Source organism: Camelus bactrianus, chromosome 15 (assembly GCF_048773025.1).
Source record: "Camelus bactrianus isolate YW-2024 breed Bactrian camel chromosome 15, ASM4877302v1, whole genome shotgun sequence".
NCBI classification, from domain to species: Eukaryota; Metazoa; Chordata; class Mammalia; order Artiodactyla; family Camelidae; genus Camelus; species Camelus bactrianus.
The window spans coordinates 2,564,494-2,585,206 of record NC_133553.1 but is presented as its reverse complement, the minus strand read 5'-3'; positions in this window follow the sequence as shown (position 1 = coordinate 2,585,206).

Below are 20,713 nucleotides of genomic sequence, written 5' to 3'. Positions count from 1 at the left end.
GCTAGGTGAAGTACGGCTTTCACACACACTTATCTCTCAGAACTGAGCATGTGGAGAGACGTTCGTTCATCTAGCACAAAGGGAACGGGTTGCAGGAGAAACTTTTACTCTGGTTTCTCAGTCTGTTTCCTAGTGCCGGTTTGAAGTTCGTGCAGTTTTCACTGTAAAACCGAGTTGGAGCTAGTACCTCCCCATATATATGTATGGAGTGGAGTTTGCAACTGAAAAGAACTTTGTGTTCCCAACAAGAGAGGTGAAGGACGGCTTTCACACACACTTATCTCTCAGAACTGAGCATGTGGAGAGACGTTCGTTCACCTAGCACAAAGGGAACGGGTTGCAGGAGAAACTTTTACTCTGGTTTCTCAGTCTGTTTCCTAGTGCCGGTTTGAAGTTCCTGCAGTTTTCACTGTAAAACCGAGTTGGAGCTAGTACCTCCCCAAATATATGTATGGAGTGGAGTTTGCAACTGAAAAGAAACTTTGTGTTCCCAACAAGCTAGGTGAAGGACGGCTTTCACACACACTTATTTCTCAGAACTGAGCATGTGGAGAGACGTTCGTTCACCTAGCACAAAGGGAACGGGTTGCAGGAGAAACTTTTACTCTGGTTTCTCAGTCTGTTTCCTAGTGCCGGTTTGAATTTCCTGCAGTTTTCACTGTAAAACCGAGTTGGAGCTAGTACCTCCCCATATATATGTATGGAGTGGAGTTTGCAAGTGAAAAGAAACTTTGTGTTCCCAACAAGCTAGGTGAAGGACGGCTTTCACACACACTTATCTCTCCGAACTGAGCATGTGGAGAGACGTTCGTTCATCTAGCACAAAGGGTACGGGTTGCAGGAGAAACTTTTACTCTGGTTTCTCAGTCTGTTTCTTAGTTCCGGTTTGAAGTTCCTGCAGTTTTCACTGTAAAACCGAGTTGGAGCTAGTACCTCCCCATATATATGTATGGAGTGGAGTTTGCAACTGAAAAGAAACTTTGTGTTCCCAACAAGCTAGGTGAAGGACGGCTTTCACACACAATTATCTCTCAGAATTGAGCATGTGGCGAGACGTTCGTTCATCTAGCACAAAGGGAACGGGTTGCAGGTGAAACTTTTACTCTGGTTTCTCAGTCAGTTTCCTAGTGCCGGTTTGAAGTTCCTGTAGTTTTCACTGTAACACAGAGTTGGAGCTAGTACCTCCCCATATATATGTATGGAGTGGAGTTTGCAAGTGAAAAGAAACTTTGTGTTCCCAACAAGCTAGGTGAAGGACGGCTTTCACACACACTTATCTCTCCGAACTGAGCATGTGGAGAGACGTTCGTTCATCTAGCACAAAGGGAACGGGTTGCAGGGGAAACTTTTACTCTGGTTTCTCAGTCTGTTTCCTAGTGCCGGTTTGAAGTTCCTGCAGTTTTCACTGTAAAACCGAGTTGGAGCTAGTTCCTCCCCATATATATGTATGGAGTGGAGTTTGCAACTGAAAAGAAACTTTGTGTTCCCAACAAGCTAGGTGAAGGACGGCTTTCACACACACTTATCTCTCAGAACTGAGCATGTGGAGAGACGTTCGTTCATCTAGCAAAAAGGGAACGGGTTGCAGGGGAAACTTTTACTCTGGTTTCTCAGTCTGTTTCCTAGTGCCGGTTTGAAGTTCCTGCAGTTTTCACTGTAAAACCGAGTTGGAGCTAGTACCTCCCCATATATATGTATGGAGTGGAGTTTGCAACTGAAAAGAAACTTTGTGTTCCCAACAAGCTAGGTGAAGGACGGCTTTCACACACACTTATATCTCAGAACTGAGCATGTGGGGAGACGTTCGTTCATCTAGCACAAAGGGAACGGGTTGCAAGAGAAACTTTTACTCTGGTTTCTCAGTCTGTTTCCTAGTGCCGGTTTGAAGTTCCTGCAGTTTTCACTGTAAAACCGAGTTGGAGCTAGTACCTCCCCATATATATGTATGGAGTGGATTTTGCAACTGAAAAGAAACTTTGTGTTCCCAACAAGCTAGGTAAAGGACGGCTTTCACACACACTTATCTCTCAGAACTGAGCATGTGGAGAGACGTTCGTTCATCTAGCACAAAGGGAACGGGTTGCAGGAGAAACTTTTACTCTGGTTTCTCAGTCTGTTTCCTAGTGCCGGTTTGAAGTTCCTGCAGTTTTCACTGTAAAACCGAGTTGGAGCTAGTACCTCCCCATATATATGTATGGAGTGGAGTTTGCTAGTGAAAATAAACTTTGTGTTCCCAACAAGCTAGGTGAAGGACGGCTTTCACACACACTTATCTCTCAGAACTGAGCATGTGGAGAGACGTTCGTTCATCTAGCACAAAGGGAACGGGTTGCAGGAGAAACTTTTACTCTGGTTTCTCAGTCTGTTTCCTAGTGCCGGTTTGAAGTTCCTGCAGTTTTCACTGTAAAACCGAATTGGAGCTAGTACCTCCCCATATATATGTATGGAGTGGAGTTTGCAAGTGAAAAGAACTTTGTGTTCCCAACAAGATAGTTGAAGGACGGCTTTCACACACACTTATCTCTCAGAACTGAGCATGTGGAGAGACGTTCGTTCATCTAGCACAAAGGGAAAGGAATGCAGGGGAAACTTTTACTCTGGTTTCTCAGTCTGTTTCCTAGTGCCGGTTTGAAGTTCCAGCATTTTTCACTGTAAAACAGAGTTGGACCTAGTACCTCCCCATATATATGTATGGAGTGGAGTTTGCAACTGAAAAGAAACTTTGTGTTCCCAACAAGCTAGGTGAAGGACGGCTTTCACACACACTTATCTCTCAGAACTGAGCATGTGGAGAGACGTTCGTTCATCTAGCACAAAGGGAACGGGATGCAGGGGAAACTTTTACTCTGGTTTCTCAGTCTGTTTCCTAGTGCCGGTTTGAAGTTCCAGCAGTTTTCACTGTAAAACCGAGTTGGAGCTAGTACCTCCCCATATATATGTATGGAGTGGAGTTTGCAACTGAAAAGAAACTTTGTGTTCCCAACAAGCTAGGTGAAGGACGGCTTTCACACACACCTATCTCTCAGAACTCAGCATGTGGAGAGACGTTCGTTCATCTAGCACAAAGGGAACGGATTGCAGGAGAAACTTTTACTCTGGTTTCTCAGTCTGTTTCCTAGTGCCGGTTTGAAGTTCCAGCAGTTTTCACTGTAAAACAGAGTTGGAGCTAGTACCTCCCCATATATATGTATGGAGTGGAGTTTGAAAGTGAAAAGAAACTTTGTGTTCCCTACAAGCTAGGTGAAGGACGGCTTTCACACACACTTATCTCTCAGAAATGAGCATGTGGAGAGACGTTCGTTCATCTAGCACAAAGGGAACGGGTTGCAGGAGAAACTTTTACTCTGCTTTCTCAGTCTGTTTCCTAGTGCCGGTTTGAAGTTCCTGCAGTTTTCACTGTAAAACCGAGTTGGAGTAGTATATCCCCATATATATGTATGGAGTGGAGTTTGCAACTGAAAAGAAACTTTGTGTTCCCAACAAGCTAGGTGAAGGACGGCTTTCACACACACTTATCTCTCAGAACTGAGCATGTGGAGAGACGTTCGTTCATCTAGCACAAAGGGAACGGTTTGCAGGAGGAACTTTTATTCTGGTTTCTCAGACTGTTTCCTAGTGCCGGTTTGAAGTTCCTGCAGTTTTCACTGTAAAACCGAGTTGAATCTAGTACCTCCCATATATATGTATGGAGTGGAGTTTGCAAGTGAAAAGAACTTTGTGTTCCCAAAAAGATAGGTGAAGGACGGCTTTCACACACACGTATCTCTCCGAACTGAGCATGTGGAGAGAAGTTCGTTCATCTAGCACAAAGGGAACGGGTTGCAGGAGAAACTTTTACTCTGTTTTCTCAGTCTGTTTCCTAGTGCCGGTTTGAAGTTCCTGCAGGTGTCACTGTAAAACCGTGTTGGAGCTAGTACCTCCCCTTATATATGTATGGAGTGGAGTTTGCAACTGAAAAGAAACTTTGTGTTCCCAACAAGCTAGGTGAAGGACGGCTTTCACACACACTTATCTCTCCGAACTGAGCATGTGGAGAGACGTTCGTTCATCTTGCACAAAGGGAACGGGTTGCAGGAGAAACTTTTACTCTGGTTTCTCAGTCTGTTTCCTAGTGCCGGTTTGAAGTTCCTGCAGTTTTCACTGTAAAACCGATTTGGAGCTAGTACCTCCCCATATATATGTATGGAGTGGAGTTTGCAAGTGAAAAGAAACTTTGTGTTCCCAATAAGCTAGGTGAAGTACGGCGTTCACACACACTTATCTCTCAGAACTGAGCATGTGGAGAGACGTTCGTTCAGCTAGCACAAAGGGAACGGGTTGTAGGAGAAACTTTTACTCTATTTTCTCAGTCTGTTTCCTAGTGCCGGTTTGAAGTTCGTGCAGTTTTCACTGTAAAACCGAGTTGGAGCTTGTACCTCCCCTTATATATGTATGGAGTGGAGTTTGCAAGTGAAAAGAAACTTTGTGTTCCCAACAAGCTATGTGAAGGACGGCTTTCACACACACTTATCTCTCAGAACTGAGCATGTGGAGAGACGTTCGTTCATTTAGCAGAAAGGGAACGGTTTGCAGGAGAAACTTTACTCGGGTTTCTCAGTGTGTTTCCTAGTGCCGGTTTGAAGTTCCTGCAGTTTTCACTGTAAAACCGTGTTGGAGCTAGTACCTCCCCATATATATGTATGGAGTGGAGTTTGCAACTGAAAAGAACTTTGTGTTCCCAACAAGATAGGTGAAGGACGGCTTTCACACACACTTATCTCTCAGAACTGAGCATGTGGAGAGACGTTCGTTCACCTAGCACAAAGGGAACGGGTTGCAGGAGAAACTTTTACTCTGGTTTCTCAGTCTGTTTCCTAGTGCCGGTTTGAAGTTCCTGCAGTTTTCACTGTAAAACCGAGTTGGAGCTAGTACCTCCCCAAATATATGTATGGAGTGGAGTTTGCAACTGAAAAGAAACTTTGTGTTCCCAACAAGCTAGGTGAAGGACGGCTTTCACACACACTTATTTCTCAGAACTGAGCATGTGGAGAGACGTTCGTTCACCTAGCACAAAGGGAACGGGTTGCAGGAGAAACTTTTACTCTGGTTTCTCAGTCTGTTTCCTAGTGCCGGTTTGAATTTCCTGCAGTTTTCACTGTAAAACCGAGTTGGAGCTAGTACCTCCCCATATATATGTATGGAGTGGAGTTTGCAAGTGAAAAGAAACTTTGTGTTCCCAACAAGCTAGGTGAAGGACGGCTTTCACACACACTTATCTCTCCGAACTGAGCATGTGGAGAGACGTTCGTTCATCTAGCACAAAGGGAACGGGTTGCAGGAGAAACTTTTACTCTGGTTTCTCAGTCTGTTTCTTAGTTCCGGTTTGAAGTTCCTGCAGTTTTCACTGTAAAACCGAGTTGGAGCTAGTACCTCCCCATATATATGTATGGAGTGGAGTTTGCAACTGAAAAGAACCTTTGTGTTCCCAACAAGCTAGGTGAAGGACGGCTTTCACACACACTTATCTCTCCGAACTGAGCATGTGGAAAGACGTTCGTTCATCTAGCACAAAGGGAACGGGTTTCAGGAGAAACATTTCCTCTGGTTTCTCAGTCTGTTTCCTAGTGCCGTTTTGAAGTTCCTGCAGTTTTCACTGTAAAAACGAGTTGGATCTAGTACCTCCCCATATATATGTATGGATTGGAGTTTGCAACTGAAAAGGAACTTTGTGTTCCCAACAAGCTAGGTGAAGGACGGCTTTCACACACAATTATCTCTCAGAAATGAGCATATGGAGAGACGTTCGTTCAACTAGCACAAATGGAACGGGTTGCAGGTGAAACTTTTACTCTCGTTTCTCAGTCAGTTTCCTAGTGCCTGTTTGAAGTTCCTGCAGTTTTCACTGTAAAACCGAGTTGGAGCTAGTACCACCCCATATATAAGTATGGAGTGGAGTTTGCAAGTGAAAAGAAACTTTGTGTTCCCAACAAGCTAGGTGAAGGACGGCTTTCACACACACGTATCTCTCCGAACTGAGCATGTGGAGAGAAGTTCGTTCATCTAGCAAAAAGGGAACGGGTTGCAGGAGAAACTTTTACTCTGTTTTCTCAGTCTGTTTCCTAGTGCCGGTTTGAAGTTCCTGCAGGTGTCACTGTAAAACCGTGTTGGAGCTAGTACCTCCCCTTATATATGTATGGAGTGGAGTTTGCAACTGAAAAGAAACTTTGTGTTCCCAACAAGCTAGGTGAAGGACGGCTTTCACACACACTTATCTCTCCGAACTGAGCATGTGGAGAGACGTTCGTTCATCTTGCACAAAGGGAACGGGTTGCAGGAGAAACTTTTACTCTGGTTTCTCAGTCTGTTTCCTAGTGCCGGTTTGAAGTTCCTGCAGTTTTCACTGTAAAACCGATTTGGAGCTAGTACCTCCCCATATATATGTATGGAGTGGAGTTTGCAAGTGAAAAGAAACTTTGTGTTCCCAATAAGCTAGGTGAAGTACGGCTTTCACACACACTTATCTCTCAGAACTGAGCATGTGGAGAGACGTTCGTTCATCTAGCACAAAGGGAACGGGTTGTAGGAGAAACTTTTACTCTGGTTTCTCAGTCTGTTTCCTAGTGCCGGTTTGAAGTTCGTGCAGTTTTCACTGTAAAACCGAGTTGGAGCTAGTACCTCCCCATATATATGTATGGAGTGGAGTTTGCAAGTGAAAAGAAACTTTGTGTTCCCAACAAGCTATGTGAAGGACGGCTTTCACACACACTTATCTCTCAGAACTGAGCATGTGGAGAGACGTTCGTTCATCTAGCAGAAAGGGAACGGTTTGCAGGAGAAACTTTACTCGGGTTTCTCAGTGTGTTTCCTAATGCCGGTTTGAAGTTCCTGCAGTTTTCACTGTAAAACCGAGTTGGAGCTAGTACCTCCCCATATATATGTATGGAGTGGAGTTTGCAACTGAAAAGAAACTTTGTGTTCCCAACAAGCTAGGTGAAGGACGGCTTTCACACACACTTATCTCTCCGAACTGAGCATGTGGAAAGACGTTCGTTCATCTAGCACAAAGGGAACGGGTTTCAGGAGAAACATTTCCTCTGGTTTCTCAGTCTGTTTCCTAGTGCCGTTTTGAAGTTCCTGCAGTTTTCACTGTAAAAACGAGTTGGATCTAGTACCTCCCCATATATATGTATGGAGTGGAGTTTGCAACTGAAAAGGAACTTTGTGTTCCCAACAAGCTAGGTGAAGGACGGCTTTCACACACAATTATCTCTCAGAAATGAGCATATGGAGAGACGTTCGTTCAACTAGCACAAATGGAACGGGTTGCAGGTGAAACTTTTACTCTCGTTTCTCAGTCAGTTTCCTAGTGCCGGTTTGAAGTTTCTGCAGTTTTCACTGTAAAACCGAGTTGGAGCTAGTACCACCCCATATATAAGTATGGAGTGGAGTTTGCAAGTGAAAAGAAACTTTGTGTTCCCAACAAGCTAGGTGAAGGACGGCTTTCACACACACGTATCTCTCCGAACTGAGCATGTGGAGAGAAGTTCGTTCATCTAGCACAAAGGGAACGGGTTGCAGGAGAAACTTTTACTCTGTTTTCTCAGTCTGTTTCCTAGTGCCGGTTTGAAGTTCCTGCAGGTGTCACTGTAAAACCGTGTTGGAGCTAGTACCTCCCCTTATATATGTATGGAGTGGAGTTTGCAACTGAAAAGAAACTTTGTGTTCCCAACAAGCTAGGTGAAGGACGGCTTTCACACACACTTATCTCTCCGAACTGAGCATGTGGAGAGACGTTCGTTCATCTTGCACAAAGGGAACGGGTTGCAGGAGAAACTTTTACTCTGGTTTCTCAGTCTGTTTCCTAGTGCCGGTTTGAAGTTCCTGCAGTTTTCACTGTAAAACCGATTTGGAGCTAGTACCTCCCCATATATATGTATGGAGTGGAGTTTGCAAGTGAAAAGAAACTTTGTGTTCCCAATAAGCTAGGTGAAGTACGGCTTTCACACACACTTATCTCTCAGAACTGAGCATGTGGAGAGACGTTCGTTCATCTAGCACAAAGGGAACGGGTTGTAGGAGAAACTTTTACTCTGGTTTCTCAGTCTGTTTCCTAGTGCCGGTTTGAAGTTCGTGCAGTTTTCACTGTAAAACCGAGTTGGAGCTAGTACCTCCCCATATATATGTATGGAGTGGAGTTTGCAAGTGAAAAGAAACTTTGTGTTCCCAACAAGCTATGTGAAGGACGGCTTTCACACACACTTATCTCTCAGAACTGAGCATGTGGAGAGACGTTCGTTCATCTAGCAGAAAGGGAACGGTTTGCAGGAGAAACTTTACTCGGGTTTCTCAGTGTGTTTCCTAGTGCCGGTTTGAAGTTCCTGCAGTTTTCACTGTAAAACCGAGTTGGAGCTAGTACCTCCCCATATATATGTATGGAGTGGAGTTTGCAACTGAAAAGAACTTTGTGTTCCCAACAAGATAGGTGAAGGACGGCTTTCACACACACTTATCTCTCAGAACTGAGCATGTGGAGAGACGTTCGTTCACCTAGCAAAAAGGGAACGGGTTGCAGGAGAAACTTTTACTCTGGTTTCTCAGTCTGTTTCCTAGTGCCGGTTTGAAGTTCCTGCAGTTTTCACTGTAAAACCGAGTTGGAGCTACTACCTCCCCAAATATATGTATGGAGTGGAGTTTGCAACTGAAAAGAAACTTTGTGTTCCCAACAAGCTAGGTGAAGGACGGCTTTCACACACACTTATTTCTCAGAACTGAGCATGTGGAGAGACGTTCGTTCACCTAGCACAAAGGGAACGGGTTGCAGGAGAAACTTTTACTCTGGTTTCTCAGTCTGTTTCCTAGTGCCGGTTTGAATTTCCTGCAGTTTTCACTGTAAAACCGAGTTGGAGCTAGTACCTCCCCATATATATGTATGGAGTGGAGTTTGCAAGTGAAAAGAAACTTTGTGTTCCCAACAAGCTAGGTGAAGGACGGCTTTCACACACACTTATCTCTCCGAACTGAGCATGTGGAGAGACGTTCGTTCATCTAGCACAAAGGGTACGGGTTGCAGGAGAAACTTTTACTCTGGTTTCTCAGTCTGTTTCTTAGTTCCGGTTTGAAGTTCCTGCAGTTTTCACTGTAAAACCGAGTTGGAGCTAGTACCTCCCCATATATATGTATGGAGTGGAGTTTGCAACTGAAAAGAAACTTTGTGTTCCCAACAAGCTAGGTGAAGGACGGCTTTCACACACAATTATCTCTCAGAATTGAGCATGTGGCGAGACGTTCGTTCATCTAGCACAAAGGGAACGGGTTGCAGGTGAAACTTTTACTCTGGTTTCTCAGTCAGTTTCCTAGTGCCGGTTTGAAGTTCCTGTAGTTTTCACTGTAAAACAGAGTTGGAGCTAGTACCTCCCCATATATATGTATGGAGTGGAGTTTGCAAGTGAAAAGAAACTTTGTGTTCCCAACAAGCTAGGTGAAGGACGGCTTTCACACACACTTATCTCTCAGAACTGAGCATGTGGAGAGACGTTCGTTCATCTAGCACAAAGGGAACGGGTTGCAGGAGAAACTTTTACTCTGGTTTCTCAGTCTGTTTCCTAGTGCCGGTTTGAAGTTCCTGCAGTTTTCACTGTAAAACCGAGTTGGAGCTAGTTCCTCCCCATATATATGTATGGAGTGGAGTTTGCAACTGAAAAGAAACTTTGTGTTCCCAACAAGCTAGGTGAAGGACGGCTTTCACACACACTTATCTCTCAGAACTGAGCATGTGGAGAGACGTTCGTTCATCTAGCAAAAAGGGAACGGGTTGCAGGGGAAACTTTTACTCTGGTTTCTCAGTCTGTTTCCTAGTGCCGGTTTGAAGTTCCTGCAGTTTTCACTGTAAAACCGAGTTGGAGCTAGTACCTCCCCATATATATGTATGGAGTGGAGTTTGCAACTGAAAAGAAACTTTGTGTTCCCAACAAGCTAGGTGAAGGACGGCTTTCACACACACTTATCTCTCAGAACTGAGCATGTGGAGAGACGTTCGTTCATCTAGCACAAAGGGAACGGGTTGCAGGAGAAACTTTTACTCTGGTTTCTCAGTCTGTTTCCTAGTGCCGGTTTGAAGTTCCTGCAGTTTTCACTGTAAAACCGAGTTGGAGCTTGTACCTCCCCATATATATGTATGGAGTGGATTTTGCAACTGAAAAGAAACTTTGTGTTCCCAACAAGCTAGGTAAAGGACGGCTTTCACACACACTTATCTCTCAGAACTGAGCATGTGGAGAGACGTTCGTTCATCTAGCACAAAGGGAACGGGTTGCAGGAGAAACTTTTACTCTGGTTTCTCAGTCTGTTTCCTAGTGCCGGTTTGAAGTTCCTGCAGTTTTCACTGTAAAACCGAGTTGAATCTAGTACCTCCCATATATATGTATGGAGTGGAGTTTGCAAGTGAAAAGAACTTTGTGTTCCCAAAAAGATAGGTGAAGGACGGCTTTCACACACACGTATCTCTCCGAACTGAGCATGTGGAGAGAAGTTCGTTCATCTAGCACAAAGGGAACGGGTTGCAGGAGAAACTTTTACTCTGTTTTCTCAGTCTGTTTCCTAGTGCCGGTTTGAAGTTCCTGCAGGTGTCACTGTAAAACCGTGTTGGAGCTAGTACCTCCCCTTATATATGTATGGAGTGGAGTTTGCAACTGAAAAGAAACTTTGTGTTCCCAACAAGCTAGGTGAAGGACGGCTTTCACACACACTTATCTCTCCGAACTGAGCATGTGGAGAGACGTTCGTTCATCTTGCACAAAGGGAACGGGTTGCAGGAGAAACTTTTACTCTGGTTTCTCAGTCTGTTTCCTAGTGCCGGTTTGAAGTTCCTGCAGTTTTCACTGTAAAACCGATTTGGAGCTAGTACCTCCCCATATATATGTATGGATTGGAGTTTGCAAGTGAAAAGAAACTTTGTGTTCCCAATAAGCTAGGTGAAGTACGGCTTTCACACACACTTATCTCTCAGAACTGAGCATGTGGAGAGACGTTCGTTCATCTAGCACAAAGGGAACGGGTTGTAGGAGAAACTTTTACTCTGGTTTCTCAGTCTGTTTCCTAGTGCCGGTTTGAAGTTCGTGCAGTTTTCACTGTAAAACCGAGTTGGAGCTAGTACCTCCCCATATATATGTATGGAGTGGAGTTTGCAAGTGAAAAGAAACTTTGTGTTCCCAACAAGCTATGTGAAGGACGGCTTTCACACACACTTATCTCTCAGAACTGAGCATGTGGAGAGACGTTCGTTCATCTAGCAGAAAGGGAACGGTTTGCAGGAGAAACTTTACTCGGGTTTCTCAGTGTGTTTCCTAGTGCCGGTTTGAAGTTCCTGCAGTTTTCACTGTAAAACCGAGTTGGAGCTAGTACCTCCCCATATATATGTATGGAGTGGAGTTTGCAACTGAAAAGAACTTTGTGTTCCCAACAAGATAGGTGAAGGACGGCTTTCACACACACTTATCTCTCAGAACTGAGCATGTGGAGAGACGTTCGTTCACCTAGCACAAAGGGAACGGGTTGCAGGAGAAACTTTTACTCTGGTTTCTCAGTCTGTTTCCTAGTGCCGGTTTGAAGTTCCTGCAGTTTTCACTGTAAAACCGAGTTGGAGCTAGTACCTCCCCAAATATATGTATGGAGTGGAGTTTGCAACTGAAAAGAAACTTTGTGTTCCCAACAAGCTAGGTGAAGGACGGCTTTCACACACACTTATTTCTCAGAACTGAGCATGTGGAGAGACGTTCGTTCACCTAGCACAAAGGGAACGGGTTGCAGGAGAAACTTTTACTCTGGTTTCTCAGTCTGTTTCCTAGTGCCGGTTTGAATTTCCTGCAGTTTTCACTGTAAAACCGAGTTGGAGCTAGTACCTCCCCATATATATGTATGGAGTGGAGTTTGCAAGTGAAAAGAAACTTTGTGTTCCCAACAAGCTAGGTGAAGGACGGCTTTCACACACACTTATCTCTCCGAACTGAGCATGTGGAGAGACGTTCGTTCATCTAGCACAAAGGGAACGGGTTGCAGGAGAAACTTTTACTCTGGTTTCTCAGTCTGTTTCTTAGTTCCGGTTTGAAGTTCCTGCAGTTTTCACTGTAAAACCGAGTTGGAGCTAGTACCTCCCCATATATATGTATGGAGTGGAGTTTGCAACTGAAAAGAAACTTTGTGTTCCCAACAAGCTAGGTGAAGGACGGCTTTCACACACACTTATCTCTCCGAACTGAGCATGTGGAAAGACGTTCGTTCATCTAGCACAAAGGGAACGGGTTTCAGGAGAAACATTTCCTCTGGTTTCTCAGTCTGTTTCCTAGTGCCGTTTTGAAGTTCCTGCAGTTTTCACTGTAAAACCGAGTTGGATCTAGTACCTCCCCATATATATGTATGGAGTGGAGTTTGCAACTGAAAAGGAACTTTGTGTTCCCAACAAGCTAGGTGAAGGACGGCTTTCACACACAATTATCTCTCAGAAATGAGCATATGGAGAGACGTTCGTTCAACTAGCACAAAGGGAACGGGTTGCAGGTGAAACTTTTACTCTCGTTTCTCAGTCAGTTTCCTAGTGCCGGTTTGAAGTTCCTGCAGTTTTCACTGTAAAACCGAGTTGGAGCTAGTACCACCCCATATATAAGTATGGAGTGGAGTTTGCAAGTGAAAAGAAACTTTGTGTTCCCAACAAGCTAGGTGAAGTACGGCTTTCACACACACGTATCTCTCCGAACTGAGCATGTGGAGAGAAGTTCGTTCATCTAGCACAAAGGGAACGGGTTGCAGGAGAAACTTTTACTCTGTTTTCTCAGTCTGTTTCCTAGTGCCGGTTTGAAGTTCCTGCAGGTGTCACTGTAAAACCGTGTTGGAGCTAGTACCTCCCCTTATATATGTATGGAGTGGAGTTTGCAACTGAAAAGAAACTTTGTGTTCCCAACAAGCTAGGTGAAGGACGGCTTTCACACACACTTATCTCTCCGAACTGAGCATGTGGAGAGACGTTCGTTCATCTTGCACAAAGGGAACGGGTTGCAGGAGAAACTTTTACTCTGGTTTCTCAGTCTGTTTCCTAGTGCCGGTTTGAAGTTCTTGCAGTTTTCACTGTAAAACCGATTTGGAGCTAGTACCTCCCCATATATATGTATGGAGTGGAGTTTGCAAGTGAAAAGAAACTTTGTGTTCCCAATAAGCTAGGTGAAGTACGGCTTTCACACACACTTATCTCTCAGAACTGAGCATGTGGAGAGACGTTCGTTCATCTAGCACAAAGGGAACGGGTTGTAGGAGAAACTTTTACTCTGGTTTCTCAGTCTGTTTCCTAGTGCCGGTTTGAAGTTCGTGCAGTTTTCACTGTAAAACCGAGTTGGAGCTAGTACCTCCCCATATATATGTATGGAGTGGAGTTTGCAAGTGAAAAGAAACTTTGTGTTCCCAACAAGCTATGTGAAGGACGGCTTTCACACACAATTATCTCTCAGAACTGAGCATGTGGAGAGACGTTCGTTCATCTAGCAGAAAGGGAACGGTTTGCAGGAGAAACTTTACTCGGGTTTCTCAGTGTGTTTCCTAGTGCCGGTTTGAAGTTCCTGCAGTTTTCACTGTAAAACCGAGTTGGAGCTAGTACCTCCCCATATATATGTATGGAGTGGAGTTTGCAACTGAAAAGAACTTTGTGTTCCCAACAAGATAGGTGAAGGACGGCTTTCACACCCACTTATCTCTCAGAACTGAGCATGTGGAGAGACGTTCGTTCACCTAGCAAAAAGGGAACGGGTTGCAGGAGAAACTTTTACTCTGGTTTCTCAGTCTGTTTCCTAGTGCCGGTTTGAAGTTCCTGCAGTTTTCACTGTAAAACCGAGTTGGAGCTAGTACCTCCCCAAATATATGTATGGAGTGGAGTTTGCAACTGAAAAGAAACTTTGTGTTCCCAACAAGCTAGGTGAAGGACGGCTTTCACACACACTTATTTCTCAGAACTGAGCATGTGGAGAGACGTTCGTTCACCTAGCACAAAGGGAACGGGTTGCAGGAGAAACTTTTACTCTGGTTTCTCAGTCTGTTTCCTAGTGCCGGTTTGAATTTCCTGCAGTTTTCACTGTAAAACCGAGTTGGAGCTAGTACCTCCCCATATATATGTATGGAGTGGAGTTTGCAAGTGAAAAGAAACTTTGTGTTCCCAACAAGCTAGGTGAAGGACGGCTTTCACACACACTTATCTCTCCGAACTGAGCATGTGGAGAGACGTTCGTTCATCTAGCACAAAGGGTACGGGTTGCAGGAGAAACTTTTACTCTGGTTTCTCAGTCTGTTTCTTAGTTCCGGTTTGAAGTTCCTGCAGTTTTCACTGTAAAACCGAGTTGGAGCTAGTACCTCCCCATATATATGTATGGAGTGGAGTTTGCAACTGAAAAGAAACTTTGTGTTCCCAACAAGCTAGGTGAAGGACGGCTTTCACACACAATTATCTCTCAGAATTGAGCATGTGGCGAGACGTTCGTTCATCTAGCACAAAGGGAACGGGTTGCAGGTGAAACTTTTACTCTGGTTTCTCAGTCAGTTTCCTAGTGCCGGTTTGAAGTTCCTGTAGTTTTCACTGTAAAACAGAGTTGGAGCTAGTACCTCCCCATATATATGTATGGAGTGGAGTTTGCAAGTGAAAAGACACTTTGTGTTCCCAACAAGCTAGGTGAAGGACGGCTTTCACACACACTTATCTCTCAGAACTGAGCATGTGGAGAGACGTTCGTTCATCTAGCACAAAGGGAACGGGTTGCAGGAGAAACTTTTACTCTGGTTTCTCAGTCTGTTTCCTAGTGCCGGTTTGAAGTTCCTGCAGTTTTCACTGTAAAACCGAGTTGGAGCTAGTTCCTCCCCATATATATGTATGGAGTGGAGTTTGCAACTGAAAAGAAACTTTGTGTTCCCAACAAGCTAGGTGAAGGACGGCTTTCACACACACTTATCTCTCAGAACTGAGCATGTGGAGAGACGTTCGTTCATCTAGCAAAAAGGGAACGGGTTGCAGGGGAAACTTTTACTCTGGTTTCTCAGTCTGTTTCCTAGTGCCGGTTTGAAGTTCCTGCAGTTTTCACTGTAAAACCGAGTTGGAGCTAGTACCTCCCCATATATATGTATGGAGTGGAGTTTGCAACTGAAAAGAAACTTTGTGTTCCCAACAAGCTAGGTGAAGGACGGCTTTCACACACACTTATCTCTCAGAACTGAGCATGTGGAGAGACGTTCGTTCATCTAGCACAAAGGGAACGGGTTGCAGGAGAAACTTTTACTCTGGTTTCTCAGTCTGTTTCCTAGTGCCGGTTTGAAGTTCCTGCAGTTTTCACTGTAAAACAGAGTTGGAGCTAGTACCTCCCCATATATATGTATGGAGTGGAGTTTGCAAGTGAAAAGAAACTTTGTGTTCCCAACAAGCTAGGTGAAGGACGGCTTTCACACACACTTATCTCTCCGAACTGAGCATGTGGAGAGACGTTCGTTCATCTAGCACAAAGGGAACGGGTTGCAGGAGAAACTTTTACTCTGGTTTCTCAGTCTGTTTCTTAGTTCCGGTTTGAAGTTCCTGCAGTTTTCACTGTAAAACCGAGTTGGAGCTAGTACCTCCCCATATATATGTATGGAGTGGAGTTTGCAACTGAAAAGAAACTTTGTGTTCCCAACAAGCTAGGTGAAGGACGGCTTTCACACACACTTATCTCTCCGAACTGAGCATGTGGAAAGACGTTCGTTCATCTAGCACAAAGGGAACGGGTTTCAGGAGAAACATTTCCTCTGGTTTCTCAGTCTGTTTCCTAGTGCCGTTTTGAAGTTCCTGCAGTTTTCACTGTAAAAACGAGTTGGATCTAGTACCTCCCCATATATATGTATGGAGTGGAGTTTGCAACTGAAAAGGAACTTTGTGTTCCCAACAAGCTAGGTGAAGGACGGCTTTCACACACAATTATCTCTCAGAAATGAGCATATGGAGAGACGTTCGTTCAACTAGCACAAATGGAACGGGTTGCAGGTGAAACTTTTACTCTCGTTTCTCAGTCAGTTTCCTAGTGCCGGTTTGAAGTTCCTGCAGTTTTCACTGTAAAACCGAGTTGGAGCTAGTACCACCCCATATATAAGTATGGAGTGGAGTTTGCAAGTGAAAAGAAACTTTGTGTTCCCAACAAGCTAGGTGAAGGACGGCTTTCACACACACGTATCTCTCCGAACTGAGCATGTGGAGAGAAGTTCGTTCATCTAGCACAAAGGGAACGGGTTGCAGGAGAAACTTTTACTCTGTTTTCTCAGTCTGTTTCCTAGTGCCGGTTTGAAGTTCCTGCAGGTGTCACTGTAAAACCGTGTTGGAGCTAGTACCTCCCCTTATATATGTATGGAGTGGAGTTTGCAACTGAAAAGAAACTTTGTGTTCCCAACAAGCTAGGTGAAGGACGGCTTTCACACACACTTATCTCTCCGAACTGAGCATGTGGAGAGACGTTCGTTCATCTTGCACAAAGGGAACGGGTTGCAGGAGAAACTTTTACTCTGGTTTCTCAGTCTGTTTCCTAGTGCCGGTTTGAAGTTCCTGCAGTTTTCACTGTAAAACCGATTTGGAGCTAGTACCTCCCCATATATATGTATGGAGTGGAGTTTGCAAGTGAAAAGAAACTTTGTGTTCCCAATAAGCTAGGTGAAGTACGGCTTTCACACACACTTATCTCTCAGAACTGAGCATGTGGAGAGACGTTCGTTCATCTAGCACAAAGGGAACGGGTTGTAGGAGAAACTTTTACTCTGGTTTCTCAGTCTGTTTCCTAGTGCCGGTTTGAAGTTCGTGCAGTTTTCACTGTAAAACCGAGTTGGAGCTAGTACCTCCCCATATATATGTATGGAGTGGAGTTTGCAAGTGAAAAGAAACTTTGTGTTCCCAACAAGCTATGTGAAGGACGGCTTTCACACACACTTATCTCTCAGAACTGAGCATGTGGAGAGACGTTCGTTCATCTAGCAGAAAGGGAACGGTTTGCAGGAGAAACTTTACTCGGGTTTCTCAGTGTGTTTCCTAGTGCCGGTTTGAAGTTCCTGCAGTTTACACTGTAAAACCGAGTTGGAGCTAGTACCTCTCCATATATATGTATGGAGTGGAGTTTGCAACTGAAAAGAACTTTGTGTTCCCAACAAGCTAGGTGAAGGACGGCTTTCACACACACTTATCTCTCAGAACTGAGCATGTGGAGAGACGTTCGTTCACCTAGCACAAAGGGAACGGGTTGCAGGAGAAACTTTTACTCTGGTTTCTCAGTCTGTTTCCTAGTGCCGGTTTGAAGTTCCTGCAGTTTTCACTGTAAACCCGAGTTGGAGCTAGTACCTCCCCAAATATATGTATGGAGTGGAGTTTGCAACTGAAAAGAAACTTTGTGTTCCCAACAAGCTAGGTGAAGGACGGCTTTCACACACACTTATTTCTCAGAACTGAGCATGTGGAGAGACGTTCGTTCACCTAGCACAAAGGGAACGGGTTGCAGGAGAAACTTTTACTCTGGTTTCTCAGTCTGTTTCCTAGTGCCGGTTTGAATTTCCTGCAGTTTTCACTGTAAAACCGAGTTGGAGCTAGTACCTCCCCATATATATGTATGGAGTGGAGTTTGCAAGTGAAAAGAAACTTTGTGTTCCCAACAAGCTAGGTGAAGTACGGCTTTCACACACACTTATCTCTCCGAACTGAGCATGTGGAGAGACGTTCGTTCATCTAGCACAAAGGGTACGGGTTGCAGGAGAAACTTTTACTCTGGTTTCTCAGGCTGTTTCTTAGTTCCGGTTTGAAGTTCCTGCAGTTTTCACTGTAAAACCGAGTTGGAGCTAGTACCTCCCCATATATATGTATGGAGTGGAGTTTGCAACTGAAAAGAAACTTTGTGTTCCCAACAAGCTAGGTGAAGGACGGCTTTCACACACAATAATCTCTCAGAATTGAGCATGTGGCGAGACGTTCGTTCATCTAGCACAAAGGGAACGGGTTGCAGGTGAAACTTTTACTCTGGTTTCTCAGTCAGTTTCCTAGTGCCGGTTTGAAGTTCCTGTAGTTTTCACTGTAAAACAGAGTTGGAGCTAGTACCTCCCCATATATATGTATGGAGTGGAGTTTGCAAGTGAAAAGAAACTTTGTGTTCCCAACAAGCTAGGTGAAGGACGGCTTTCACACACACTTATCTCTCAGAACTGAGCATGTGGAGAGACGTTCGTTCATCTAGCACAAAGGGAACGGGTTGCAGGAGAAACTTTTACTCTGGTTTCTCAGTCTGTTTCCTAGTGCCGGTTTGAAGTTCCTGCAGTTTTCACTGTAAAACCGAGTTGGAGCTAGTTCCTCCCCATATATATGTATGGAGTGGAGTTTGCAACTGAAAAGAAACTTTGTGTTCCCAACAAGCTAGGTGAAGGACGGCTTTCACACACACTTATCTCTCAGAACTGAGCATGTTGAGAGACGTTCGTTCATCTAGCAAAAAGGGAACGGGTTGCAGGGGAAACTTTTACTCTGGTTTCTCAGTCTGTTTCCTAGTGCCGGTTTGAAGTTCCTGCAGTTTTCACTGTAAAACCGAGTTGGAGCTAGTACCTCCCCATATATATGTATGGAGTGGAGTTTGCAACTGAAAAGAAACTTTGTGTTCCCAACAAGCTAGGTGAAGGACGGCTTTCACACACAATAATCTCTCAGAATTGAGCATGTGGCGAGACGTTCGTTCATCTAGCACAAAGGGAACGGGTTGCAGGTGAAACTTTTACTCTGGTTTCTCAGTCAGTTTCCTAGTGCCGGTTTGAAGTTCCTGTAGTTTTCACTGTAAAACAGAGTTGGAGCTAGTACCTCCCCATATATATGTATGGAGTGGAGTTTGCAAGTGAAAAGAAACTTTGTGTTCCCAACAAGCTAGGTGAAGGACGGCTTTCACACACACTTATCTCTCAGAACTGAGCATGTGGAGAGACGTTCGTTCATCTAGCACAAAGGGAACGGGTTGCAGGAGAAACTTTTACTCTGGTTTCTCAGTCTGTTTCCTAGTGCCGGTTTGAAGTTCCTGCAGTTTTCACTGTAAAACCGAGTTGGAGCTAGTTCCTCCCCATATATATGTATGGAGTGGAGTTTGCAACTGAAAAGAAACTTTGTGTTCCCAACAAGCTAGGTGAAGGACGGCTTTCACACACACTTATCTCTCAGAACTGAGCATGTTGAGAGACGTTCGTTCATCTAGCAAAAAGGGAACGGGTTGCAGGGGAAACTTTTACTCTGGTTTCTCAGTCTGTTTCCTAGTGCCGGTTTGAAGTTCCTGCAGTTTTCACTGTAAAACCGAGTTGGAGCTAGTACCTCCCCATATATATGTATGGAGTGGAGTTTGCAACTGAAAAGAAACTTTGTGTTCCCAACAAGCTAGGTGAAGGACGGCTTTCACACACACTTATCTCTCAGAACTGAGCATGTGGAGAGACGTTCGTTCATCTAGCACAAAGGGAACGGGTTGCAGGAGAAACTTTTACTCTGGTTTCTCAGTCTGTTTCCTAGTGCCGGTTTGAAGTTCCTGCAGTTTTCACTGTAAAACCGAGTTGGAGCTAGTACCTCCCCATATATATGTATGGAGTGGATTTTGCAACTGAAAAGAAACTTTGTGTTCCCAACAAGCTAGGTAAAGGACGGCTTTCACACACACTTATCTCTCAGAACTGAGCATGTGGAGAGACGTTCGTTCATCTAGCACAAAGGGAACGGGTTGCAGGAGAAACTTTTACTCTGGTTTCTCAGTCTGTTTCCTAGTGCCGGTTTGAAGTTCCTGCAGTTTTCACTGTAAAACCGAGTTGAATCTAGTACCTCCCATATATATGTATGGAGTGGAGTTTGCAAGTGAAAAGAACTTTGTGTTCCCAAAAAGATAGGTGAAGGACGGCTTTCACACACACGTATCTCTCCGAACTGAGCATGTGGAGAGAAGTTCGTTCATCTAGCACAAAGGGAACGGGTTGCAGGAGAAACTTTTACTCTGTTTTCTCAGTCTGTTTCCTAGTGCCGGTTTGAAGTTCCTGCAGGTGTCACTGTAAAACCGTGTTGGAGCTAGTACCTCCCCTTATATATGTATGGAGTGGAGTTTGCAAGTGAAAAGAAACTTTGTGTTCCCAATAAGCTAGGTGAAGTACGGCTTTCACACACACTTATCTCTCAGAACTGAGCATGTGGAGAGACGTTCGTTCATCTAGCACAAAGGGAACGGGTTGTAGGAGAAACTTTTACTCTGGTTTCTCAGTCTGTTTCCTAGTGCCGGTTTGAAGTTCGTGCAGTTTTCACTGTAAAACCGAGTTGGAGCTAGTACCTCCCCATATATATGTATGGAGTGGAGTTTGCAAGTGAAAAGAAACTTTGTGTTCCCAACAAGCTATGTGAAGGACGGCTTTCACACACACTTATCTCTCAGAACTGAGCATGTGGAGAGACGTTCGTTCATCTAGCAGAAAGGGAACGGTTTGCAGGAGAAACTTTACTCGGGTTTCTCAGTGTGTTTCCTAGTGCCGGTTTGAAGTTCCTGCAGTTTTCACTGTAAAACCGAGTTGGAGCTAGTACCTCCCCATATATATGTATGGAGTGGAGTTTGCAACTGAAAAGAACTTTGTGTTCCCAACAAGATAGGTGAAGGACGGCTTTCACACACACTTATCTCTCAGAACTGAGCATGTGGAGAGACGTTCGTTC